The 27,756-nt window shown below is 47.1% G+C and overlaps 1 protein-coding gene and 1 long non-coding RNA gene across 17 annotated transcripts in view; both read left to right on the plus strand.

The window, feature by feature from the left end:
- Positions 1–27,756, plus strand: part of LOC127038114 (uncharacterized) — a 188,982-nt gene that overhangs the window by 58,072 nt on the left and 103,154 nt on the right. The window lies entirely within an intron of this gene.
- The window catches only part of MEF2D (myocyte enhancer factor 2D), a 177,984-nt gene that overhangs the window by 51,065 nt on the left and 99,163 nt on the right, over positions 1–27,756 (plus strand). For 12 of the 16 annotated variants that reach the window (XM_050930511.1, XM_050930505.1, XM_050930510.1 and 9 more), the window contains exon 2: positions 3,424–3,493. The exons of 1 other annotated variant lie outside the window; for it this stretch is intronic. The gene's annotated coding sequence lies outside the window, so the exon portion shown is untranslated. Of the gene's footprint in view, positions 1–3,423; positions 3,494–7,046; positions 7,099–11,998; positions 12,523–12,713; positions 12,982–27,756 lie in introns of those variants that run through there. 3 more of the 16 variants (XM_050930506.1, XM_050930508.1, XM_050930507.1) reach the window with 3 other exon arrangements.

Consider the following 27,756-nt stretch of genomic DNA (forward strand, 5'->3'; position numbering starts at 1 on the left):
AGAAATAAAATCTCAGCTTTCATTTTCTTCAAAAAAAAGTAAGTTTCTAGCCCTTCGGCTTGCGATAAAAAGCTTGACATTGTGGCTGCTGAAAGCTCCAAAAGGAGAAGGCAAATAAAAGGAATGCAAATCTATTGTTTAAACAATACCCTCATGATTTTGAAAGCCAATCTCAGGATATTTTGGGGCCCTGTCTCGTGATTTTTGAATACCTGGTGATTGCAACACTGCTAGCTGCTGGAAGGAATTTAAGCCTGGGGTATATACAGTTTTTGTACTGGTATCACTATGTCTGTTAGGGGCATAATATTGTACTGATATAGTGAAACCTGTACAATTGCCAGTGTGGATGCAGTTATGCCTGTATAAAGGTTCCTTTATACTGGTATAACTTATTCTCCTTTCCACAAAGGAATAAGCGACACCAGTATAAGCACTTTGATACTAGTATAACTGTGTCCAGACTAGGGAGGTTTGCATCGCTGTAACTATGTTGGTTATGTCATTACCCAAAGTGGAATTTGGCCAGGACATTAGGGTTAACACCCTGACTCCTATGTGTGATACCTCGGTAGGCCAGGAGTTGCTGTGGGTCGTATCTATGATCTGAAAGACAGAACCCAACTCCATTGAGATAAGGGGGCTGCTGGCCTGGAATGACCCTGATTAGCGGGCCATCTGAAAGGATTGCCGTGTAGGGATGTATTTGCTGCAGGCAAGATGCATGTTCATCTGCCTTTTAGAACCCTGTGGATGTGCTTAGAGGCCAGCACTGACAACAGGGGCAGGGAAGGAGGGTGGAGGTGTGGGGAGAGGACGCAGTTAAGGCTCAGCGTTGTAGAGCAAACCCTGCACAGTGACCTAAACCACATATTCACACATCCTCCACCCACACGGCAGCCCCCATCCCGTCACACTGCAGGGTGTTGGGAAATTGCTCTCTGCACAGTTCACGAGGCACTCAGACCAACCTTGAATGCCCCTTTATGTTCAAGAGGACTCATTTTCAGAGCAGCTGTGGCTTCCGCAGAGATCACTGGGAGTGGCACATGCCAATACAGTAGCACCAGAAGGCCCCAACTGAGATCAGGGCCCATCGTGCTAGGTGCTGCACAAACCCATAGTGAAAGACGGCCCCATCCCAAAGAGCTTCCAGTCTAAATAGGAAAAAGGGAGAGCAAGTGGATTGCCTGGAGTCATACAGGGAGCTTATGAGAGAGCCAGGAATTAAATCCCTCTCACCTGAGTTCCAGCCCAGTGCCTTAACCATAAGACCCAGACTTCCTCCCTTTGAATCCCCCCTTGCGACAGAGTAATTGATCGGATCTGGAGCCTGAATTTCTTTGGACTGCTCCTCTCTATTAAGGGAAGCAAAGGGCCAGAGTCGGAGCTGACTTGAACTTAACACAAAATGTAGCCCATAAAGTGCCGGGAAGCTGTTTGAGGTTAATTATGCATCATATCTGTTGCTACCCCAGATCCAGCTGAGGAACAGGGTCGGAATCTCCTTCCACCCCTTCTCTGTCGATTTTTCACGTTTCAAGGTTTGATGCGTTCTAACAGCTCGAAAGCAGTCTGTGCTTCAGCTGTTTTGAGGAATTACGTACAGCATCTTCCTGTGCCAGGCCGTTTGGTGAGAAGATATTTGTTAGAGCGAAGGCCTTGAGTTCGAGATGGGGGCCATGAACTGAACCCTCCGCTGGCTTCCACCAGACCTGAGCTGCGTTGAGGGTAGGAGGACTTGGAAGAAGTTCTATGCTGTGCGGTTCTCTGGCCCATCTGTGCTCGGGCTGAATTTTGTAACGTCAGGAAATGAGCTGGTGAGGGGTAGGCGGCTCAGCGAGAGGAAGGCTGGCTTTGTGGTTAAAGCAGAGGCCTCAGACTCAGAAAAAGTGGGCTCCGTTCCCAGCTCTGCCACAGACTCCCTGCGTGACCTTGGACCAATCACTACACTGAAAACGTAGGTCGGCCTTGCTACCTTGCTCGGGGGTGTAAAAAATTCACCCCTGCTCCCAAGAGATGTAGTTAAGCCGACCTGAACCCCAGTGAAAACAAACGCTTGGCCAATGGAAGAATTCTTCCACCGACCTAGCTCCTGCCTCTCCCTGGGGTGGATTCACTACGGCGATGGAAAAAACACCTTCGTTCACTATAGCAACTGTCTACGCTACAGCGACCCACCGTGGGGCCTCCATTATGTCTGCACTACAGCCCCTACAGCGACACAGCTGTAGCGCCGTAGTGAAGCCGCTTCCTACATCTACGGAAGGGGCTTTTCCGTTTGATGTACTTAATCTACTTCTCCGAGAGGCGGGAGGAAGAATCATACCTGGGTTTCTGTCTGTTTCGAGTCACAAGTGAAATGAGTTTGGTGACGTCATTGGGTCCCCAGTGGGATGCACGGCCTCCAAAACCAGGGCCTGATTTCCAGAGCTGCTGAGCAGGTGCAGCCCGAGTTGAAGTCCATGGGAGGAGCTGCTGGTGCTCAGCGTCTTTGCAAATCAGCCCAGGGTCGCCTCTGGTGGGCTTCCACCTCTGGAGTACTTGGGGTGAGGCAGAGCCCAGAGTGACGTGCAGCGGCTGTGCTCTGTGTTTGATAGGGCTGATTGACAATGTTCCATCTGAACTGTGTTTTGACGGGACACTGAGTTTTTGATTCAATTAAGTGTTTCAGCAAAAGTGTCAGTTTTCCATGACAAATCTTAATTGAAGCCCAAACCCTAAAATCTTTCAGTTTGGCTATGTTGGGGCAGTTCCTTGTGGTATTAGTTGTTCAACTGTCTCATGTCGCCATTCCGCAGTATGGGCTGGTCTCCCCTAGCCATGTGGCATTTCCCATCGTGCACCATGACTTCCAAGAGAACTCCAGATTTACATTGGTCTGGCTGAGAGCAGAATGTACAAACTGCACAGACCTGAAGCGTTAGCTGCAGTGGGTTATGCAATCTTTGACTGCTCAGGCTTTGTAACACCTGAATTCAACCTGGGGCACTGTGGGCTATTCAGCTGTGTCTTTCAGTCCACCAGCTATTCCTGAACAGCTGGCAGGATGGACAGCTGGTTTTCCATTTCTTAAAGCTTTAAGATCATAGTTTCACAGGGTTTCTTTCTTTCTTTCTTTCTTTTACCTGAAAGGTCTTGTGTCCCTCAGCTCCAAGGAGTAGAGAGCCCTTAGTACCTTGCAGGATCAGGGTCTTAGCTGCCTTTCTGTCAGGATTCTTGTAATTATTTGTCAGCCAGGTCAGAACAAATCTCTGGAGTATGAACCTTGAGATCCCAGCCCTTCAGGGACGAGGGATGCCCTGACAGGAGAGGAACCCTCATTCCTGGTATCACTTTATACCCAGATCAGGACAGAATATGCACTTTACCTGCATTCGTCACTTTATCCCCTTGGAACTGATGGGCATTTTCCTTTTTCAGTTTGATTGACAGGCAATGGCTACAAATTGCTGTCTGGAGTGAGCTGAAGATGCAACCATCTGACTAACAGGTAGGAGGGAAAATCCCTATTTAACACCCACTATTGTTTTTTGTTCATTGTTTTTTTTTGACAAAGAGAAGACTTTTGGGAACAGATCCCCAATGGGCGGGAGGGGTCAACTGGAGCAGCTCCATTGGGATCAGTGGGCCAGATCCCTATCTGGTGCAGATTAGTGCAGCTCCTGAAAGAAGGGGCATGTTGCCAGTTTACACTAGCTGAGGATCTGACCCCTAATTATTAACTAGGGTTTTGTTTCAAGGCAGAAAGCAATGGGGGAAAAATAGCTGGTTTTCTGCCTGTCCAGTGTGGTGGTCTGTAAATGGGCATTGCGCCACTGATGTCAATGGGCCAGATCTCCAGCGGGTGCAAACCAGAGTGACTGCATTGAAATTCAGCTGAAAATCTGCTCCAATATCTCCCAGGGCATCTTCCTTCTTAACGGGACAAGATCGTGGTTCTCTGGCTTGTAGTTCGTAAGCCTCCATTTCCACGTAGAGCCCTGGCCGGTTGGTCCACGGGGCAAAAGATTCTGGGACCCCAACACTGGTGGGAATTGGAGGGTGGGACACAGGGTAGAGGATGAAGTGGTTTCAGGACAGAATCTCTCTCCTGTCTGTGCTGTGTAGAAAACCTGGAGAACGGCTAGGTTTAGGGAGTGTGCATCCTCTGTGCTCCACCCTTCCAATTATGGCAGTGTCTTCCGTCTGGGCTGCTGTTTGCTGAGATCGAGCGAGAAGGGAGAAATTTCCCCTCCCTATTTGGAAGGAGAGGCTGAGCTGAGATCACATTTCCTGTGGTCAAACTGGAGGGGGTAGTAACAGTTTGACGTGCAGCCATTTCACAGCCTGAGGCTGCCCACCCTCTAGGCGGCTTCGCCAGCCTCCTCTGGTGAGCCCTGCACGGGGATTGTGGCCAAATCTGCGTTTGTTACCAGTTGCAGGCAATAGGTGGTACAGTAACTGCCTGATCTGCCTTGAACGCAGGCTGAGGATTCAGGTCATAGAGAGGACTTGCATGCTGGGGCGGAATGAGTGAGGACTCTGTAGCTGAAACGAATCAGACCGGGGCTGGGAAGCAACTAAGGGACTGTCCTAGGGTCAAATGAGAGAACGGGTACCACCCCTTAGCTTTTGGGGAAATGCACCTATCCTTTTAAGTGGCTAATGGGATCCAGAGCCTCTAAGGCATTGGTTTGAATCCAGCCCAGGTGTGCAGTGAGTGAATCCATTGCTATCTGAGGGGTGCTGCATGGTCTTTGTGTGAAACTAGTTAGCTAGGGCTCAGCCCAGGCCCCAGCTGGCAGCAGTCCTGCTTGCCACCTGCTGGCACTAATTAGCCCTTGCGCAGTCAGTTACACTAGTACGACATGGGAGTTAAGTGCTACCGGGCCAGAACTGTACAGCCACTTTGCACTAGTGCAGATGACTGCACAAGGTGCAGGGCAGGAGGGGAGCAGGCTCTGAATTCCCCTCATGCCTGAAAGGGAGGTTCCCACCGGAGTCAGAAGTGTGGCATATTGGCAGGGGGCCGTCTGCATGGGAATTGCACCTGGCCAATGGCCATGCTATACCTGTTTTCTGTGTGTGTGTGTGTGTGTGTGTGAGAGAGAGAGAGAGAGAACAGAGGCCTTCTGTCATCAGTGCATTCACAAGCAATTTAAAGGGGCCTTAAAGTGACCTTAAATTATAGTTGCTTCCACTTTAAGGCCCCTTTGCACCACTCTGGCAGCATAAAGGGGCCTTAGTGTAAGTGAAAATCTAGCCATGAATCCACATGACAGGTCAGATTCCCAGTTACTCTAGTCTGGCAGTGCAAAGGGCCGTTTAACATACATGCAACTGTAATTTCTTCCTATTTTAATAACAATGTTAATCCGTAGCTCTTATACTGAACCGCTTTTCGTCTGTAGCTATCAAAATGCTTTACAAAGGAGGTCAGCATCATTATCCCTGTTTCACATGGGGAAACTGAGGCACAGAGCGCTGAAGTGTCATGTCCAAGGTCACCCAGCAGACCTGTGACAGAGCCAGGAACAGAGCCCAGGTGCTCTATATACTAGGTTACAATGCTTTTAAGGCCCCTGAATACTGCCAGAGAGGTGTAAAGCGGCCTCAGGGCTTCTTTATACACCCGTTACACACGGTCAGCCTGAGAGGACATTTCAAGTGGGATGCATCCTGGGTCCGGTACTACTCAATATTTGCATTAACGAGCAGAGGACAGAGTGGAGAGTACACTGACACAATTTACGGATGGCAGCAAGCCGGGAGGTTGCAAGCACTTTGGAGTACAGGCTGAGAACTCAAAATGATTGTGATAAACTGGAGAATTGATCTGAATTCAGTTGGGTGGAATTCAGTAAAGAGAAGTGAAAGTGGTACATGTGGGAGGGGGAAATCAGATGCATGATACACAGTGGGGAGTAACTGGCTTGGTGGCGGTACTGCTGGAAAGGATCTGGGAGTTATCATGGATCAGAAACTGAATGTGAGTCAACAGTGTGAAAAAAGGCATTCGGGGATGTGTTCACAGGAGCGTCATATGGAAAACGCTGGCTGTAACTGCTCCTCTCTACTCGGCACTGGTGAGGTCTCAGCTGGAGCAGGGGAACAGGTTACCAAGGGAGAGGCTGTAGAATTCTCATCACTGGAGGTTTTTAAGAACAGGTTAAACAAGCATCAGGGATGGTCTAGTTATATTTAATCCTGCCGTGGTGCAAGGGGATGGTCTAGATCAGTGTTTCTCAACATCTGGTCTGTGGACTGGCACCAGTCTCTGAGATCTCCCTGGTGCAGTTTAGGATGGCAGTAAGCCAGTCCCTGGTATTAAAAAGACTAAGAAACACTGGTTTAGATAACATCTTGAGTCCCCTTCCAGCCCTACGTTTCTATGGTTCTGTGGAAAGTTGTACCATTTTAACTGTCCTGGTATAGATAAAGGGATATAACCCACTCGTGTGAGAGCAGTTCTACTGGTACAAAAGCACTTGTACTGGTATTGCTATTCTCGTAAAAAAAGGAGAATAAGCGATACTGGCATAAGACACCTTTATATTGACAGAACTGCAGCCATAGTAGGGGTTGTACTGTATTTTGGTAGAAATTCACAGCCCTAACTGAGATAGTTATCCTAGTACAAAACCTGTGTGTAGAGCACACCTGAGTGTAATTTGGAATCAGGCCAGTGTCACTGACGCTGGTGCAAAGTGTCTGCACTAGTGCAAAGTGCCACTGTAGTGTAGACATACCCCTTTGTGGTTTGGTTGTGTTTTACATCCACTGTGCACTGGTTTAAGCAGATACACAACTTGAAGAACAACATAAAATCAGATTCTTACACCTTCTAACAACAAGGCTCTCGGATGTATGTGGGTATCGAGAAGGAATAGAGTGACCAGATGTCCCGATTTTATAGGGACAGTCCCGATTTTGGGGTCTTTTTCTTATATAGGCTTCTGTTACCCCCCTCGCCCAGTCCCGATTTTTCACACTTGCTGTCTGGTCACCCTAGGAAGGACACTCATTTGAAAGTTCTGTAGCTAGCCAAAGAGTCCCACAAAAAGCACTGAGTGGATGACTCCAAGCCTGTATTCCTCCAGCCGCATCCTGAATGGGGTAAGTCCTGTCAACAAGGTTGTAAATTTCCCATGTCAGAAGACATTGCAATAAACAAAGAACAAGATGAGATTTGGCCATAATGGCTGGGCTTGTTAATGCAAGAACTCAGGCGTGGGCAGAAAACCTGGTCTTCTGCTGTGCCAGCTTGCAGGGGTCCAGGAGCAGTGCTGATTAGATAACTACAGGGCCAGATCCTGAGCTGGTGTAAATCAGCTGCAGCTCCTCTGAAGACAGTAGAGCTAGACAGAATGACTTCAGCTGAGTATCATGTGCCTCTTAGGACCAAGATCTGAATCCTCGTTTCCACTAAGGCCTTTTATGCCACCATGGTAAAGTAAAAGGGTCTTAAAGTAGTTATGAGTGTAACAGATTGACACTCACTTCAATGCCCCTTTGTAAATAAGAATCATGCCTCAGATGTCTGTGTAAAGACGTGGCCATGAAGCTATTGGACGGAAGAGAGGAATCTCAGAGCATCTATTTCTCTATCAAATAATTCTTGGCCTTTATGTGAAGATCTCTCACCTCAGGCTTTCAAAGTGCTCTGCAAACGTTCGTTACAACCCACAGAGATAATGAAGTATCATCACCCTTTTATAAATGGAGAAACTGAGGCACAAACTGAGGGGAGGGATAGCTCAGTGGTTTGAGCATTGGCCTGCTAAACCCAGGGTTATGAGTTCAATCCTTAAGGCAGCTATTTGGGGATTGGTCCTGCTTTGAGCAGGAGGTTGGACTAGATGATCTCTTGAGGTCCCTTCCAACCCTAATAATAAAAAAAAAAAAAAAATCATGATGGGAGTTTCCCACGACCACACTGAGATTAAGTGGCAGACCTGGGTACAGAACCCAGGTTTTTTTCTGCTCCAACCACTGGACTCCACTCCTCTCCAATGCCAGGAGACCCGACTCCCTGTCGTTTGCTCTAACCACTAGACAACGTTCCCTTCCTGTGAAAGCAGATTGTATACTTGGTCTCATCCATCATGAATCTGAAATACTGTGTAAGTGTGAAAAGACTCTTATCCTGCCCCTATCTCCTTCCCTTCCCCGGAAATGAGGACTGCTGATGGCATTAACGGGGGGCGGGGGGGAACGGAACATCGGAACAATTTAAAAGAGGGTATTTTTTTTCTAGAACTCGTATTCCTGTTTATTGCTGTTACAGTAAATGTTTGCATCTCCATTGTCTGTAATGAGGTTGTGGGTAGAGACAAGGCCGGGTAACCGTTTTATGAGGGTTCTATGGTTTCATGTAATGTATATTCTGTATCTGATATTAAAATCAATACAAGGAGAGATTTTAAAAATAATCTGACACCAGCTCTTGAAGTGGGCGGTGGGGTGGGAGGGAGGTGTTATTTTCTCTGCTGAGCAAGCAGGTTTTGCTGGATATTGAGAAGAGGATTGAGACGGCTTTTTAGTATCAGATCGGGGGCAGATAATATACTTGAGATCATAGTGGCTGTATATGGAAAAGACTGAGTGAGGTCATTGTCCATTCCCTTGCAAGGTCAAGATGAAGGGCCTAATTCTGCTCTAAATGACACCAGTATAATTCACGGAGATATGCCAATGTAAAATCAGTATAAGATCCCGTAGTATCTCACGAGATGGAAGATCTGCTGGATCGTAATATGTTAATTGTTATTATTGTATGTTACAGAAGTGCATAAAGGCCTCAGCCGAGATCAGGACTAAATGCTGCACAGACACATAGAGAGAGACTGTTCCTACCCTCGAGAGCTTATGATCTAAGATCACGTCTACACTAAGGGTGCTACCACTTCAGTGCTGCCACTCTGCCGCCTTAGTGTAGATGCTTCCTACCTCAACAGGAAAAGTTTTTCTATTGCAGTAGGTAATCCGCCTCCCTGAGCGATGGGGAATCCTTCCATCAACCTAGTCCCTTCTACCCCAGGAGTAGGTCGGGCTTAACTATGGCGCTCGGGCTGTGGATTTTTCACACCCCTGAGGTGTCAACCTCATTTTCAGTGTAGAACAGTCCGGGATGTAGAAAATAGAATCAGGCCCTAATGCCCAGGCCTGGTCTACCCCTAAAACTTAGGTTGACCTAACTGCATTGTTCAGGGCTGTGAAAAAGTTTGCACCTTGTGTGACATAGTTAGGTTGACCTCACCCCAGGGGGCGTTGACGGAAGAATTCTTCCAATGACCTGGCTATTATTGCTTCTCGACGAGGTGGATTAACGACATAGATGAACAAACCCCGTCTGTTGATGCAGGAAGCGTCCACGCTACAGTGGCAGCCCCAAAGCAGTGTCACTGTAGTGTAGACATACCCCTTGATTCACAAAAGTATGTAAGTGCCTAGCTCCTGTTGGGTTCACACAGGGACTTTGTAACAGAGCTAGGAACTGAATCCATCTTCGCCATCCTATTCCTTACCTGCCTGATCAAACTTTCACTTTTTGTAGTGGAACCTGATCTGCACATTCCTTGTCCGCACTAGAAAGTTTTGTAAATTTAAGCATACTGGTGAAACTAAACCGATGAACCCCTCCTAGTGTGGACGCAGTACGTTGGTATAAAAGAGCTTATTTGGGTGTAGCTTATGCTGGTTCAGGAACAGCTGAATGTATAGGTATGAGATCCAGTTAGACTGGTGTAACTGCATCTTATACTGGCTAAAGTTATATTGATATAAAATCATCCACCTAACCAACCTAGCTATATCGGTATCACGCTTCCAGTATCGATCAGGCCTGGCCTACAAAGTGGTGCTGTTTGGAGGACACTGGGGTTGTTGCCAGGTGCCCAGACATAGGTTTTAATCGTAGGGCTGAAGGCCCCAGGACCGGTGGCTGATATATGCTCTATATTTTTGATCAGGCCAGGGCTTTTAGCAGTTGCACTGAGGCTGCAGAATTGCTCACTCAGTGGGTTGGTGCATCAGGTTTGAGGCTGGAGGAGGACTTTTGAAAAGTGCTGCTTTGAAACTCATCCCCTTCCGTTCCCCAAGCCGGTCTCGCGGTAGGAGCTGAGCGATTATACAAGCGCGTTATTGACCCTGCCTCAGAAGTATATGACAACCAATACTGGGGTGATTTAAAACCCACATGGCCCCGTTCTCGCGTCCTGGAACACACAGCGCTGTTGTCCGTGATCAATAGGCACTTTGGGTTCCTGTGTCCAATGCAATTTGAGGTACACCAAGGAAACCTCTCCTGCATTTTGTGCCCAACCACTTCTGGTGCAGAAAAGCTCTCCAGGACAGTGACCTTCCTGGAATTGATGCTTGCGCCTCCCAGCGCCCGCAGCACCGTCCCACTGCAATTGTACTTGGTAAATTAAGTGTCTGGTAGTACCATGCACTCCATCTGCAGGGCCTAGGCTTTTGGCCCGTGCCAGTCCGGGAACAAGGCTCACTAAATGAACCTCCCTTTTATACTGTATGCCATGAGCCTGATTTTCAAAAGCGCTGAGTCAATGGGAGCAGTGGTTGCTCATTACCCCTAAAAATCTGGCTTGATGAGGATATAGATCATACTCAAACCATATCCCACATCCAAACTCGGTGATAGTTAGGGTCCGGAGCTGACTCCATCTCTAGTTTGAATGAATTCATTCTTCAGTTTAACTTATCCAGTAGCTGGAATGTTGGGTCCCAGGGTTGAAAAGGTGACCTCCAGGACGTAGCATTGAAAATAAGGACCTGGTGTTTAAGGTTCTGTCCTAGTACTAAGGCACCCTGGATTCAATTCTCTGCTCTGCAACAGACTCCCTGTGTGACCTTGGGCAGGTTATTTACATGCTCTGTGCCTCAGTTTCCCATAAACATTTTGGAGCAGGGGCTGCCTCTTATATGTATGTCCAGCACCCAGCACAATGAGGAGCGGGTAGCTGGTGGGACCACTAGATGCTACCGCAGAGCAAATAGTTATACTGCATTGCCAGCTCCCAGGTGTTCAAAAACCATGGGTCGAACCCAAAACGTCATGAGACTGACTCAAAAAATCATGAAATTAAAAAAAAAAATAGATCAATCTTGGGTTCTTTTCATTGGACATATGGTAACTGCCCTTTCAATGGGAAATGGCTTTTTGTCGAAAATGGAAATTTTCAGAGAAGAAAATCTCAAGCTTTAATTACATTTTCCCAGTCTTTCCAGGAAAAAAGCCTTAGCCCCCCAAAGCGCTGGTGAGATGGGCAGCGCTTTGCTCTTTGGTGTAAGGGGCGGTGCTGTCTTTGCTGTTCAGAAAGATTCCTAATTGGTAAATCCTAGAAATCCCCATTTCATAAATGGGGAAACTGATTCACATGAGACAAGCAAAGTGAGTTACCAGAGATTACACGGCAAATCAGTGGTACACCTAGGACAGAACCCAGCAATCCAGATTCGCCAGTCTCACCTGCTTCAACCAGTAGACCAGGGGTAGGCAACCTATGGCACGCGAGCTGATTTTCTGTGGCACTCACGCTGCCGGGTCCTGGCCACTGGTCCGGGGGGCTCTGCATTTTAATTTAGTTTTAAATGAAGCTTTTAAAAACCTTATTTATTTTACATACAACAACAGTTTAGTTATATATTACAGCTTATAGAAAGAGACCTTCAAAAAACGTTAACATGTATGACCGGCACATGAAACCTTAAATCAGAGTGAATAAATGAAGACTCGGCGCAGCACTTCTGAAAGGTTGCCGACCCCTGCAGTACGCCATAATGCTTTCCCAAGCTAGGGCTAGAATCCAGGAGTCCTTACTCCCAGCCCTCCCACCCCCCGAACCAGGGCCAGCTCCCGGGCACCAGCGCAGGAAGCACGTGCTGGGGCGGCACATGCTAAGGGGCGGCATGCCGTCTGTTCTTGGGACGGCACAGTCTGGGCATGCGTTCCTGCTTTAACCATACCTGTATCCGAGGGTGGATGCAATTTTATCAGTACAAAAGTGCGTATATTGGTATAACTGTTCCTGGACGGGAAGGGGAATAGGTGATACTGGGATAAGGCACCTTTATACTGCTACAACTGCGTCCACGCTAGGGCGTTGAATCACTGTAATGACACTGGTGTAGTTAAAGCTGTACAACTTTTGTGTGCGTGCACACACCCTCAGCGAGTCTCCCTGTGTTTGCGTATTTGTTCCAGACTAGTTTGAAAAGTCCCAAGTGTGCAGGCACCTCTGGCTCTGACCAAGCCCCCTGCGTCTGGATCTCTCACCACCATTTATCCCAGTGCCCAACGCTCCCACTGAGTAGTCTTTTCCAGGGCCCCGGCGCAAACGTCCACCCACCATACTGCGCAGTGGAAGAATCCGGCCCTGGGGGTTTATTTACCAGTTCCCTTTCCATCACGAGATTGCAGGAGCGAGTGGGGCGATAGAGACAGGACGGATTATGGTGCATGGAAGTGCAGGGGCCATGCGTGTGTGGGTATGGACGTCGGAAGGATTTTCGGTCCAGGTAATGCTAGACTGCGTTGCTGTCTGATCAGCTAAGCAGGCCTCCCCACACACTGTGGTCACTGCTCCTTTGGCTGCAAAGGAAGCGAACCAAGCGACTGCTTTCAACAGCTGTTTCCAGGCAGGCTGCTTTGGCTTCTCCCATCCCCCTCGCCCCGCGCTTTACCACCTCCCTCTAGTTTTACATCTGTCTCTGCCCTTTAGACAGGCCGAGTTCTTTCTGTCACTCTAGGACAGTGTTTGGGGAAAGGGAGAGGGGTTGGCTCATTCCCTCTATGGTGCTGTCAGTGACAGATTGGGGACAGTTGTTGAGGCGCTGGCGAGGGGTGGGGGGGGGAGGAACACGGGACACAAGACGGCTTTCCTGCGGGGTTGGGACTGGCTCCCTTGTCCTCAGAGCTTCCTTTCAGACGCCCAGGGCTGAGCATACGTGGAAAAGGACGCAGCCATCCTGTCTCCTGTAAGTACCTCTCACTCTTTCCACTGGGAGTTTAAAATTAGCAGCTTCTTTTTAAAAAAACAAACAAACCAGGCATTGCTTTAGCTTGACCAGCCCAGCTGGGTTAGGGTTGTTTTTTTTTTTTTTTTTTTGGTTTTTGGTTTTAAGCTTGAATGACGCTCCAGTGGCCCATGGGGTTTAGGAGACAACTCAGCAGCCGACACCCCACCACCAGATCAGCTTTCAGAGAGACTGCCCTGTGCTGAGAGACCATGCTGTGTTCAGCCTTTTTATCTATCTATTGTCACTCTCTGGGTTTGTTGCATTGTTGCTTTAACTGGAGGGTTTGTTATTAATATTAGTAGTAACCATGAAATAGACCTTCGGTGTGCGTGTTTCTTCTTGAGTCATTTCCTGAGCAAAGTCAGGTGCTGGTTATTATGTGTATTATGGTAGCACCCTGATGCCCCACTGGGGATCGGGGCCCCGTTGTGCAAGGTGCTGCACAGGCACACAGCAAGAGATTGTCCTTGAAGAACTTGCGGTCTAAATAGACCAGATAGACAAAAAGGTGGAATGGGGAAGGGTCTTGCCCAAGTGGGCCAGTGGCAGAGCCAGGAAAAGAACTCAGTCCTGAGAGTCTTTGTCCAGTGTACTAGCCACTTGGCCATGCTGCCTAAAAACAAAAAAAAGCCCAGCCATGCAGATAAGAACGTTGAGGGCATGGGAATGTTGTCCTTATCCCTAACTAAAAACAGGCATCCTGACATCCACAGAAGTTTGCATCATGGGTGGGAGGGAACTCCTTTTCTTCCAGAAAGAGGAACGCCGCTGCTTTAAGAAGTCAAATAGCTCCCATCTCTCAGGGACCAAGGGTGTTTAGAAAGACCAGATTCAGCGGACACCCTCACAGCACCTTTGTGTTGGCTCTGCTAGGAGGCTCACCCTGGGGAATGGCTCTTGCCAAGCTAGATCCGATAGCCCCTGCAGGAGTCTGTTCTGGGGTAAGCAGGGAATGGGAGACCTAGCTGGTGTGATTCTTAAATTGTAAGCTTCTGGGGGCAGGGGCTGTCTTTTTGAAATGTGTTTGTACAGCACCTAGTGCCATGGGGTTCTGATCCATGGTTCCTATGCTCTATGGTAATACAACTGATTAATAATAATTAATAATAATAAATTCCTAGTTGCCATGAAACCCATAGAGTTATGGCAGTGTGGGAGGCAAGTTATACTGTAGGCTGTTAGGGGCAGGAAGTGTCTTTTCTTTGTTGGTGCGTACAGCACCCGGCACCATGGGGCCGTGATCCTTGATGGGCGAAAGGGGGACCTTTAGGTGCTCCTGCAGTACAGATAATAAATTAGGGCAGTGCGGGGAATCAACTGGCTCAGGAAGCCCCAGAATAGGGGAGACATAAGCTACTCCCCCCACTCTCCATGGGACAGTGTAGGGATGAATATCTGCATCTAATCTCAGCGTGGCAGCTCTCAAACATAGTAAGATGGTCAATTTCAGGGCTGTGACAGCAGCCCGGAACATGCTGCAAAAGAAAACAGGAAGCAGGGTTGGGAGCAACCCACTTTATTTACTAGGTTTTACCCAGGCTGTTTATAGTGGTTCCTCTGAGGTCTTTTTTTTTTTTTTTTTTCTCTAACACCCTTCTGCAAAAGCAATTGCACAGGGTTGTTTTGTTTCCATCAGGTTTGTTGTATTGCAGAGTGGAAATTTACACCTTGGGTGGGACGGTGAATGTGTCCGGAGCTGGATTCCTTCCAGAATTACCCAGGTTTCCCTGAACTCAGCACCCACCACTGAGGGGGTAAGAGTTTCCAAAGAGATCAGCACCCAGGTAGGCCCCTAAGTAAGGTGGAGATTTCAGAAGCGCTCAATGGCCGACGTGCCGATATGGAGCTATTTCTGTGGGTGATAAGATGGGAGCTGAGGTCTTCTGAAAAATCTGGCCTTGGATTCTTGTAGTTAATGACACCTAGCTCTTTTTGTCAGTGGACCTCAACAAGTTTTACAAAGGAGGTCGCCATCATAATCACCCCTTTTTTGTAGATGGGGAAACTGAGGCATAGAGAGGGGAAGTAATTGGCCCAAGGTCAGAACCAAGCATCACGCTCAGGTCTCCTCAATGAGTCCCAGTCAACCGTTCTAGCCACTTGACCAGCAATACTCAGATTGAGGTGCAGCAGCCACGAGTGTCTCTTTAATGTCCTTCCTGCAGCAATTTGCAGCACGTGATATTAAAACACTGAGTGATTTAATTATTAAAGAGTCTAAGTTATTAACCAATCAGGATACTTTTACTATGCTATTAACCAATTGTAACTGATAAAATACAAATAATACTTGGTCAGTCGTTTTGCTGTGAGAATTTTTATATATATACACAATTAGTTCACGCTATTGTGGCTCTTTCGGGTAATGATTATTGCTAATTTAGCTCCTGAACCACTTGGAGAACAGCGGTGCACCGTTGTGCAAGGTGCTGTACAAACGCCGAATAGTGGACAGTCCCTGTCTTGCAGAGCAGACAGTCAAATAGAGACCGCAAACACAGGGTCGGAGGAAGGGGTAGAATGCACATATTTTGCGTGATCACGTATGCTGAGTTCTTTTAAAACTTCTGGCCTAATTGTACTGGATCAGATACGATTGTTGGCTACCTGAGGATCTCCCAGCAGGCTGTTTTGGAAATCCCGGCTGAAAGCTGAAGGCTGATGGTCTCTGCTGCCTAGACCTATTCATGAAGCAGGAGCATAACATGTAGTAGAAGAAAAAATCATCAGGCAAGGACCCAGAATCAGGGTGAAAATCTTCTAATGATAGGCCTGGTTTTCTAGTACCTTGTGCCTTTTGCATCTGTGCAAAGTTGGGGAGATTTCCCCAAATTTGTTGCTTTAAAGAAGAGCAGGGGTCCTCTCTTCTTCTGTTTTTTTCCACTTCCCCCATTACCATAGTATCTGAGCACCTGCCAAGCTGGGTATCAAGCGATAGGACTGGCATTGTTCATGTGGGTCTCTTTCCTTTTTCTCTCTCTAGGGGAAAAATTGTGTGTGGATTTTTTGGGGTGTTTTCTGTGGAGGAGGGTTCGTTTTGAGGAGTAGGAGGAATGGGTAATTTAAAATTTCAAAACCAAAAAAATAACTGGATAGGTTGAAAAATTGGAGATTCCAAACCAGTTTGCTGGTCCACTCCCAATTTTTATATCCCTTTAACTGTATCTGCTTAGAAGCTACAGACATGCCTAGTGTGGAGGCAGTTATACTAGTATAAAAGTGCATATGCCATAAACTGTGTGTCAGCTGGCTTCTGAGCATGATGTCCTGTATGCTTGGATCAGTGAAGACAAGGTCAGCGCGCCTCGTGTGTGAACAGAACATGGTAAATCCTGGCTCTCTCTTCACCGACCTCTCTTTTAAGCCTCACGCTCTACGGGAAGCAATACGGCCCCGCGGGTGGAACACTGGACTGGCAATTGGGAGCCCAGGGTGCTAGTCCTCCTCTGTTTGCTCTGTGATCTTGTGCATGTCACTTCTTCTCTCTGAACCTCACTAGGTGGGTAATTGATGCTTGCTTCCCTTTCTAAAGCTCTTGAGGGTTATGGTTGATTAGATCTAAGTTTTGTTATGTCTTAATAATCTCACTGTTACTGCTACTGTGGAGGCTATGGTGGAAAGGCAACATAAAGAAAACCAATGCGTACTCCACAGAACTTCAAACATTTCTATCTCCAGTGGACAGGACATTGCACTGGGAATCAGGACTCCTGATTTCTATACTGGCTCTGTGAGTGACATTGGAAAAATTCTTCACCTGTCTTGTCTTTTTAAGCTGTTAGCTCTTTGGGGTAGAGGCTATCAAGCATGGTGATCTTGGCTGGAGTCTCTAGTCACTGCTGAAATATAAATAATAATAATGAAGATGTAAAAATCTCCATGAAAAACTAGAGGACAAAAGCTCCTAAGAAGGAAAACAAGGTCTTGTTCAAATACTTTTCCCATCCCCCTCCATCCAAAAAACAATTAGACTGTGGATCTCATTGCCACAAGAAGTAACTGAGGACAAGAGTGTAACAAGATTCAAAAGGGACTGGACATTGATATGGATATCAAGAATATCCAGAGTTGTCATAATTACATTCTGGAGGAGATTCTAGACTTCAGTATTCAGGCTTGAAACAAAAGGAGACCAGGAGAACCCAGATCTATTGCCGGTGGGTTCTCACACCTTCCTCTGCAGTACCTGTAGCACCCAGGATACTGGGCAAGTTGGACCTCAGGCCTGATCCAGCCTAGGGTTCTCTCTGTTTTTATCTTTAAAATGACTGTATCCATACAAACGAGCTAATACATTTTTACTTAGAGTGACAGAGCAAGGAATAGAACCCTTCCTATCATTGACCTTGGACACATGAAGCTTCATTCTGTGCCTCAGTTTGTTCAGTTTTGAGAAACTTACGATGACCTTTCACGTCCCCGTTTGCTGTCTTTTATGCAAACAAATAGAGGTGAGCACATTTCTTTGTCTGGAAGTTTTTTTTCGACACAAAAAGTCTTCCCCTCCCCCAAATGAAATGTTCACAGCAAGTTTTCATTTCTATCCAAATATGTCTGGGTTTTGAAAACTATACATTTTTCTTTCTTTTTTTTTTAAATGAGCTTCCCCTTCTCCCCCAAAAAGTCTATGAAAAATATTTTTAAATGAAAATTGTTTCTTTAAAAGATTTTTTTTTGCAGTACATACGTTTTCGGAGCAGCTCCAGTGATCAAGCACATCAGACATAAATTTGCTCCTTTATCTATCACCCGTAAATGACCACAAACAACTTCTGAGCACCTTACAGTCTTTAAGGTATTTATCCTCATAACATCTCCCTGAGGTAGGGCCATAATATTATCTCTGTTCAACAGACAGAGACACAGAAAATTTCCCAAGATCGTGCAAGAAGCCCATAGCAGAGAAGAGAGCGGAAGGCAGGTTTTCTGAGCTGTAGGCTTACACCTTAACCACTAGACGGTTCTTGCTTCCCTCTGTCCCTGCTCGAAAGGCTTTGCAATCTGCATACCTGAGGCAGCTTGGGCAAGCTCAGCTCTTGATTTTCTCTTTCAGGCCAGTTTGTAAGCATATGCAGCCGTAATCCATGGCCATCCCATATGGCCAGCAGGTGATGCTTCCATATGGAGCCGCTCTCAGTCTTTTCTCAGTTCATCAGCCCGTGAACTAGCATGAACTCCACCATCCTGGAGTGCTGGTTTCTTCACCCCAGGGATGTGCAGTGATGTTTTTGGTTTGGAAGCCTTGTAAGGGGGTCTCATTTGAATTTACGATACATAAAGTAATGCTGTTTCAAGTAAAGCCATTTAGTCTTGTGGAACTCTGTTTATCGGCGAGATGGCTGAAGGCCAGATTTCCTTGCTGAGTCAGTCCTGGGTTCCATTTCCTGCTCTGGAAGATAATCAGGTCTGGTGGTTAGGGTAGGGGACTGGGAGTCAGGACTCCTAGGGAACCAGCTCTGGGAATGAATGTAGCCTCCTGTGAGTCTGTTTCTGGCTTTGATAGAAAGTGTGTCTATGCAGGGGTTCTATTACCAACTGCATGACTTTGGCCAAGTCTCAGGTGCCTCTGTTTTCCCATCTGTGCAATGGGTATATTTACCCTCCAAGGTATGTTGACTGTCTGTCTGGTTGGAATCATGGCCACTCCAGTAAGATGTCCTTTGGCGTTGGTTCAGCAGTGACTCAGAAGGAATAGCGCCACTTAGTGAATCACTGTTTCCTCTAACTACAGAGGCCTCCCTGCCGAATGTTCCTCTGTTAGGCTTGCTTTGCTGGTGGGAGCTGGCAGGATGACTGACTGAGTTCAGGCCATGAGAATAGCTTCATCCGTCCATGGCTCCCCTTAAATGCTGTGATAGGAGATGTTAATATTCATAACACGGCTATTGCCTTTGCGGGCTTTTGGGATTTGAAGTGTATCATTTCCACGGGGGTGGGTGAAGAACTTGGATTTTGGCAAGAAGTATTGTGAACTGGCATATGTATCAGAGAGAGCACAAGAGCATGAGAGAGCTGCCCTCTACTGGATGGAATCAAAACAGCCCAGCTGTGTATCATATACCCTATACTGCTAAGCTTTAGTGATGATTCTCCTTTTGCTTAGGCAGCAGAGACCTGCTCTTTTGGAGCAGTAAGATTAAGGGTCTAGCCCCACTGTCACCATCAAGAACACTCTACATGTTCATGTAGTGCGGGACAGAGGCAGCTAGCAGGCCACTGATTTGCACCAATAGTTTGCCAGCCTGCTTCTGCAGGGAAAAATTCCTTTCTTCTAAGAGGACTGGACAGGAATGGGATTAAAAATCTTCCTTATAAAAGCAGATCTGGTCTGGGGTAGCCTTCTTCGCAAACAGGAAACATTATGCGGTGAGTCTGGATGAAATTTTCTTCAGTACCTTGACATGGGACAAGCTTATTTATTTTAATTTTCACTTCCAGTTTGTCCCAGCTCAACCCATGTAATTTACAGGCAGCAGGGCCAGTTATGCAGAGCAGGAGGGAAAGGTTTTGTGTGTGTGTGTGTGTCTGTAGAATATGTTTCCTATGAGTGAGTGGCAACAGCTGATAACCAGCTGTCTCTTTGCATTTCAGTTCCTTAAAGAGCCAGGGTCTGATTCTCATTTGCACCAAGCCTCCTTTGTATCAATCTGACTTTGATGTGGGTATCAATGGGCCCCTTTACATTGCCAAGCTGGGTGTAAAGAGGCCTTAGAGATGAGGATCATTTCTCAGGTTCCCTCGTCAGCCTTTTGCTCATAGACATAAGTGAGTGGGGGCTGTTAATGAGTTAGGGGACGGAGCTGTATCTCTTACTGGCAGGTGGGAAGGGCCTTTGTCCAGGCTGGCCTGGGGATGTGCCTGTGAATCGCTTGCGTTCCTTTGAATGCGGTAATAGGCACGACCGAATGTAGCTTGTCATCATGCAGTCACATGCCCTGGTGGAGCCATGAGTCATGCAGCTGAAGGCAAAAGGGACCCATCCCCTGGGCTCAGTTTTCTCTGCCCCTTCTGTGGTCAAAAGCACCGGTGCAGAAGGCGTGCAAAACACTCCTTGATTCGGATTTGGTTGTATTCAGCCTGCTTTGCCCTGCCAATGGCTACACAAGATGCAAAGCAATGGAAAATCAGGCCTATTATCAGAGAGCAGCGTGGCAGGAACCCCGATATCCACGCACCCCCAGAAGGGAAAGTTCAGAATCTAGGTATAAATGTCATGGCTGAACCCCCATCAGATAAATAAATAATTAAAAAAAATCTGGATCCCTTGAAAATCGAGAGGTTCAAAGCCAGGTTCTGAACTACGTGACTACCACTCTAACTGGTCACTATGTTACATCTCCTTTCGCCTCCTCTTGGTTGACAATAACAGCCGTTGGTATCAGAATGCTAGACCTGAGAGGCAGTGTGGTCTAGCAGCTAGGAGACTGGCTTGTGTGTCAGGGTCACTTCTCATTGCTGCTTCTGGGTGAGGTTAGGTGGCTAATTGTGCCTCTGGTGCATTGTCTGCTTAGACTATAAGAAGCTTATCTGGGCAAGGGCTGCCTCTCTCTGTGTCTGTGTAGCTGTCGCGCCTAGCACATTGAGGACCACTACAATTTATTACTCAGATTATTGTAGCACCTGTGAGCCCCCGTCACGGATCAGGACCCAGTTGTGCTCGGTGCTGTGCAAACACACAACACACAGACAGTTGCTATCCCTTGATCTTGGTTGATCACCCTCAGTTCCACTGCAGTACAAAACATAATGAATAAATCCATCAGAAACCTGATCCCCTTTATTTACAACAGCTCTGCCTGCTGGAAATCTTCACTCTCGTGCTTAAAGGAACTCTGTGTTTTAACTTCCAGCACCACTGGTTCTACAAAATCTCACAGTACATAAAGCAAGGCTTTGAACTGGCCATGTGTGTGTGTAGGGGTTTGAGTTGATTAGAGGATCAGTGCATTATGGTGGGGGAACGGAGGGAACTATGTACGCTTCTGTATTTCATTTGTGTACATGATCTGGATTGATTTGATCAGTGTTTCACATACGAATGCAATTAACATTTGGGTAATGCAAGTAAAACCCACAGCCCCGTGATGTTTATTATTGTTATATTATTGGCAAAGATTTTCAAAAGTTACTAAGGATTTTGGATGCCCAACTTGAAACATATTAAAGATGCCTGGTTTTTAGAGGAGATCCAGAATGACAGCCCTTTCTACCTCTAAACTCCTACCAAGCGCCTCCCCTCAGAAAATCAAACCAAAACCCCAACCCCAAGCAGAATTTTGAGTCTGAAAATGGAGAAGTGCCAGAGACTCCATGAAATCTACTAGAGACTTTGCTATTTCTATTGGTTCTACATGGTCAGATATTGAGGTGGTGAATCACAGTATAGAATACAATGATAGATACACCACATAGCTATTAGTTGTACATCAGTAGCACCTTGGCCAGGGGAAAATATACCTGAAGTGGTAATCAAAAATGGATCATTGGAAAATGAAAATAATAACTGGAACATTGTAACAGGAAATTGAAAATGATAACTGAAAGAACCCCAGCGATCAGAAAATGAGAAAAAAGTGGATAACTGGGAAAATAAAAATGAAAACAGTTAAAAAAAATCCCCCCGTTTTTGAGAAGAAACATTTGGAAAATGGAAAACAATGAGAAAATCAAAATGTTTTTGTAAAATTGTTGTATTTGAAAAAATGGCCACATTTAACTGAAATTTTTTTTTTCAAACCAAAAATTTCAGCCAGCTCCAATCACTGCGAATGTGCCATTGGCTTGAGCCATAATAATCAGTTGCTGCCTTGTGACCTATAGTATTATTAATATTATTCATGATTGTGGTAGTACCATTCGTGGACCAGGACTCCATTGTGCTAGGCCCTGTACAAACATAAAACAACTATTTTATTCTATTCTGTTCTATTCTATTCTATATAGATTCTTCTTCTGCCTTCATCACTGTAATAGTTGAGTGCCTGGCAGTAAAGCAGGAAGTGATATAGCTAACATCTGGTGGACATGGGTGCTGTCCATCCAGAGATCTCTCTGAGAAGGAAGAGCTGGGGGTAATGGACCTGATTCTCCTCTCATTTATGGCAGTGTAAATCAGGAGTGTCTCCGTTGAATGGGGCCTGATTCTTGTTGCTCTGCAGCCTGTGCGGTCAATTACAACAGTGCAACGTGGGATGTAAAATGGTACCAAATCAGAACGGTAGCATTTCCCACCCACTTTGCACTGGTCTGAATGACTGAACAAGGTGCTGGGCAACAGAGAATCAGGTCCAGTGGAGTTTCCCTTGGGTAAAACCCACGCATCGGAGAGGACACCAACTGCTATGATTCTTGGGGGAAAACCCAACGCTCACTATGGATAGCCCCTAACTTTCCTTCAGAACATATTCTCCTCTTTGCAGCCTGTAATGCTTCTTAACTTGGTGTTTTCCCTTGGTTCCAAACTCCGGTGCACAAGATTTGACTTGGGGGCAAGAATCTCATTCTTCTCAGGCCCTTCCATACTGTCCTTGGGGTCATTTCCTTCGTCCCCTTTCTAAACTGCTGTCCCACTCGCTGCCTTTCTCACGCAGTCGGTTCACTGAAGTCCTTCCACTGATTCCCATGGCCCAGGGTTTGAGAGACCTAGATTCAAATCCCTGCTCTACCCCAGACTTCTTGTGTGACCCTGGGTAAGTCACTTAGTCTCTCTTCACCTTCTGTTCTACAGAGGTTCTTATGGCTTCATCCCACCTGCTGCACAGAAGGTTGTGAAGAATAAACATATGAAAGATTGCGAGGTTCTCAGATACTGTGGTGATGAGGGGCAGAGAAGTAGCATAGGTAGGTGGATAGGATTGTGAAGTACATGTTGTGCTCAGGTTCTGTCACCTGGATCTGAGCCATGGACCTACCTGCCTATTGTCTTTAGGCTTCCTGGTTTTTTGTCTGTTTTTCTGTCAAGTGTTGTTTCCAGCTAGGGCAGGGGGAGGGACAGATGAGCAGCCAGTGCCAGTGATGTTCTCAGGATCAGCGAGCAGGAGGCGCTAAAACAGCAGTGCAGCTAGCGCAACTTTTCCTCGCCCAGACATGAAAGCAAACTGCACTTCGTCCAGTCTCCTGGCTGCTGGGGTGTGTTTCCTGGGTCTCTGAGCTTCGGTCACGTCCCCGGACAGAGTGTTGTAAGCTCACCGCGCAGCTCGAGCTGCCTTCCTTTGCCTTGATGTCTCTTCCTTAAGATCCAGGTTAAGTGAAGCAAATGATACAAACAGATGCATGGTGGTTCCCCAACCCCAGTGTGAAATATTCAGGCTTATGACACACCTTCTCTGCCATACAAAAGGGAGAATGTGCTATATCACTATAAGACACCTTTTGTGTGCAGACAAGGCTTGAGTCTGTAGACAGCTAACTAGGCGATAAGAGTGGTCAGGGTGGTTAGGCAGCTTAGCTGGCTGGTCAGGGCAGGTGTGCAGGGCTACATCTGAGATTGCTATCGAGATCCTTCTGTGGTACGTCAAATTTTAGCTTTGATGAGGTCTCAGTTTCAGATGCCATAGATTGTAAATGGTCAGTGCCCGCCAATCTGACTTAAAAGGTGCTAGGGGATGGAGAGACGTTGCCTAGTGGTTAGAGATGGGGGGAAGGAGGACATGGCCAGGACTGGGTTACTGTTGTCTCCACAGTCGCATCTCTGCAAGACTTTAGGCAGCTTGCTCCGTGCAAACCATTTCCCTACTTAAACTCCTGTTTGACTGCAGCTGATCAGTTTGACTCCTGATCCATCTGGAGCCACTTACATGGTGGTATATTATTATTATTATTTATTATTTATTATGTATTTTCCAGTAGTGGCTAGAGGCCCCATTGGAGATCAGGGTCCCGCTGTGCTAGGAGCTGTACAAACACAAAGTATAAGACGATCCCTGTCACTAAGAAGTTACAGTCTAATTAGACAGGGCAGAGAGAGGCTGGGAGAGGAAAGAGAAGCACAGAGCGGAAATGATTGGCCCAAGGCCCCTTGGCAGGTCAGTATAACTGCATCTACACCAGGGCTTTTGCCAGGATAGAAATGTGGCCAAAACAAATCACACCCCTAACTAGAGCTGTGTGAATAAGGGACTTTTGGATTCACTTGCAAATGCAGGGGGGGAAAAGAATTGTGTCGAGTCAAACTACAAATGAATTTTTTCAAACTTTTCGGTGAACGGACAAGCTGAAAAATGTTTTGTCTTGAACAAAGCATTTCATTCAGATGAAATCAACATGCCTGGGTTTGATTTTGACTCACTTAAAGCATTTGTAATTTTTTAAAGGAAATTAAAGTAACTGCAGAAAGAAAAAGTCACTTCAGGCTGAAAAATCAAAACATTTTGATGTTTTTCTAGGGTTTTTTTTTATTTTTTGGACTGAAACAATTTGGCCAAATTGACACAAACTCACAGAACATTCAGGCATCACCAAATCTCCATTTTTTCACCTCCTCTCCTCTTTCCCCCTCCCCCCCCAAAGTTGTGTGTGAAAAATTTCACCTGGCTTTACCTGTAACATTGCTACACCTGTGAAAGTTTCTAGTGGAAATCTGGCCTGTGAGGAAGTCCTGCTTTTGCTCTTGAGATCACTGGGGAAATTCCACTGACAGTCTCCTGCTTTACCCCAGCATGGATGAGACCAGAATCCAGCCTATAATCATCTGTGTGTGTGTGTGTGTGTGTGTGTGTGTATTAATGAGCCAACCTCTCATCTGTCACATTAAACCTCCTCATTACCAGGTATCTAAATTTTGCTCTGACAATAGTGACAGGGGAAACGGCAGTGATCTTGCCATGGCATGGGGCTCTGGGGAGTTGGCAGGTGGTTATTTCATGCCCTGCAGGGAGCCGAGAGGGGTGGGCGAGGGAGCGATTTTAATGGGCTCTTGCTTCCCTTCATTTAGAAAAGCATAGTTAGTGCAGAGGAAAATTACCCAAGTTCCCGGCTCAGGAGCTGTCGATTGATAAAGACTGCTAGGGAAATGAAACAGCAACTCCGAATGAGACTTCTGCTCCCCCTTTCCCCTCCTTCTGCTGGAGAAGAAACTACAATTCAGGCTGCAAATAACTCAGGCAACTTAGTTCAACTTGCTCTTGGCTTGTCGGCCTGGTGATTGGAGCACGGTACTGGGAGTCAGGACGCCTGGGTTCTCTTCTGCCTCTGGGAGGGAATGTGGTTAGAGTAGGATGCTTGGAGACAGGACTCCAGGGTTTTAGTCCTATGCTCCATTCTGGATGCTCCAAGACCTTGGGCAAGCCGCTGGCCTCAGTTTACCCCCTTGTGTGATGGGAATGATAATCACTGCACAGGAGGGAGCTGAAGCACAAAGTACTTTGGGACATGCCGTGTGCTGTCCCCAGTGAATAGCCATCAGCAGCCACTGAACATTGGAGAGTTGGGGATCCAGACGTGGAAACTTGTCCCAGCCCCGTAACAGGCGGAACCAGAACTCCAGATCTGAATGTGGGGCTTAGGCTCCAAGCTCTGGGCCTCAAGTCCATTTCACGGTTCTTCAGATCTTGCCACGTTTCACAGTGTCGGCTTGGCTCAGTCACTGGGTGGGAAAACCAGCAGGACATGGTGCCGGCAGGGCTCTTCTCTCAAGGGCACCGTGTCCATCTGGGGGGATCACATAGGGTGCCAGGGAGTTGTGGCCACTCTGCCCTTCCTCTGCCGGGCTGCTGATCTGAAACGGTTGGGAGTCGCTGTGCTGCTGTTGAGACCAAGCCAGAATTTCGCTTACCCGGCTCTGGCATTTGATGGGATGCTAGGAGGGCAACTTAAGCAAAGGACTATATACCCCGTATGCTGCCCCACTGGTTTCTAGGCTTGATCCAAAGCCAATGGGAGTCTTTTCACTGTCTTCAACGGGATTTGGATCTGGCTGCAGACACTGAGGAGGAGTGTTAGGAAGACGGCGTCTGAGCCCCACGCTGCTATTCCCCCCCCTCCAGATCCTCAACTGGTGTAAATGGGCCAAGGATTTGGCCCATGCAACTGAAGCTGGGAAAATCTGTGGCTAGCTGACCCGATTGCGTTTCTCTTTGAGCAGGAGAGGATCGGCTGGCTTTCCTTGGGAAACCACTCAGGATAATGAGTTACAGATCCTCCCTTGCCCAGAGTTTCTAAACTCTCTCTTGGAGTCTTTTCTTGGCCTTTGCTCAGGGTAGGAAAACTCAGAGCCGACCAGCTCTTGGTGGGCCCTGAACAGGAGTCGCGGACGTGCCTGCAATATCGTTCTCAGAGATCACTGGTTAGAATCGCCGGCTGCCAGCTGTCCTTTCCAGAAAGCAGCTGCAGCACTTACAATCCCGAGCCTGATTCTAAAGTCCCTTTAGGCCATGCTGGCAGTGCTCAGAGTGGGTGCAGATGGCCCCCACTGATTTCTTCCCTCCTCCCTCAAGGCAAAGGATCTCCCTGGTTAGTGTGGTGATGGAATATCGGTCTACTCCTAGCCCTTGGTGCATGGGTGTGGATGGTGTGCACCATGCTGTGGTTTTTTTAAGGCCTGGTCTATGCTTAAAAATTTGATCGACCCTGCCACGTCGCTCAGGGCTGGGGAAAATTTCAAACCGCAGTCAGGTCAACCTGACCCCTGGTGTAGGCGTGGCTAGGTCGACAGAAGGATTCTTCCGTTTCCCTAGCTACCGCCTCTCAGAGAATTGGATTAACTTTGCCAGCTGAAAATCCCCTTCCGTTGATGGAGGAAGTGTCTGCATTATGGCGCGTAGCTGTGCTGCTGGAGTGTATGTTACAGCCATCCTGCGTTAGTACTAAAGCAGGTTAAAGCAGAAAAGGGAGAATCAGAGAACCTGGATTCTGTCTCCAGTTCTGGGGCTGTGTGAGATTTAGGGGGCTAAAGCAGGGGACTGGGAGTCAGGACTCCTGTGTTCTGTTACCACCTCTGGCCAAGTCACATGTCAGCTCCATGCCTCAGTTTCCCCATCTGTACAATGGGGATTATGTTTCCTTACTTCAGGGGGTATTGTGTTACATTAATAATAATCCTTTGCTCTCATCTAGTGCTTTTCATCCATAGATCTCAACACACTTTACAAAGGAGGTCAGTGTCACTGCCTTCATGTTACAGATGGGGAAACTGAGGCACAGAGAGGGGAAGTGATTTGCCCAAGGTCACCCAGCAGACCAGTGGCTGAGCTGGGAATAGAACTCAGGTCTCCAGAGTCCTAGACCAGTGCACTATCCACTAGGTCCCACTACCATTAATGTTTATGAGGTGCTCACTTCCTGTAGCAATGAACGCTATGGAAATGCTTACAGATAAAGAACCGCTGTCCTACAGAAATGCAAAGGGAGGGAGCTGATTGTTCTGACTGCTGGTCTACTGTGGTAAAAGGCAGTGAGCGTGATTTCCTAGTGCTCTACAACTCTGGCAGTCATTTGCACCAGTGCAAAGTGTGGATGCATTTCACACTCTCTTTACACAGGTGCAAATGACTGCACAGTGTGTAGGGCAGCAGAGACACAGGCCTGGTATATTCATCATTCCTTCCCTTTCCCTTCGGCACCCCTCCCGCAACGCACACACTGGTTTTCAAGTGTTGTTGGAGGGTTGTGCTTTTCTCCACAGAGCCTGTAGATCTTGGCATGGGCTGTGGTTTTGTTCTAGCTCAGCAGAGCTGACTGTGCAGCTGGCATCTGTTTTTCTCCAGAGAATGCCTGAATCTGGGTCAGGAATATATG

Source organism: Gopherus flavomarginatus, chromosome 20 (genome assembly GCF_025201925.1).
Source record: "Gopherus flavomarginatus isolate rGopFla2 chromosome 20, rGopFla2.mat.asm, whole genome shotgun sequence".
Taxonomy (NCBI): domain Eukaryota; kingdom Metazoa; phylum Chordata; order Testudines; family Testudinidae; genus Gopherus; species Gopherus flavomarginatus.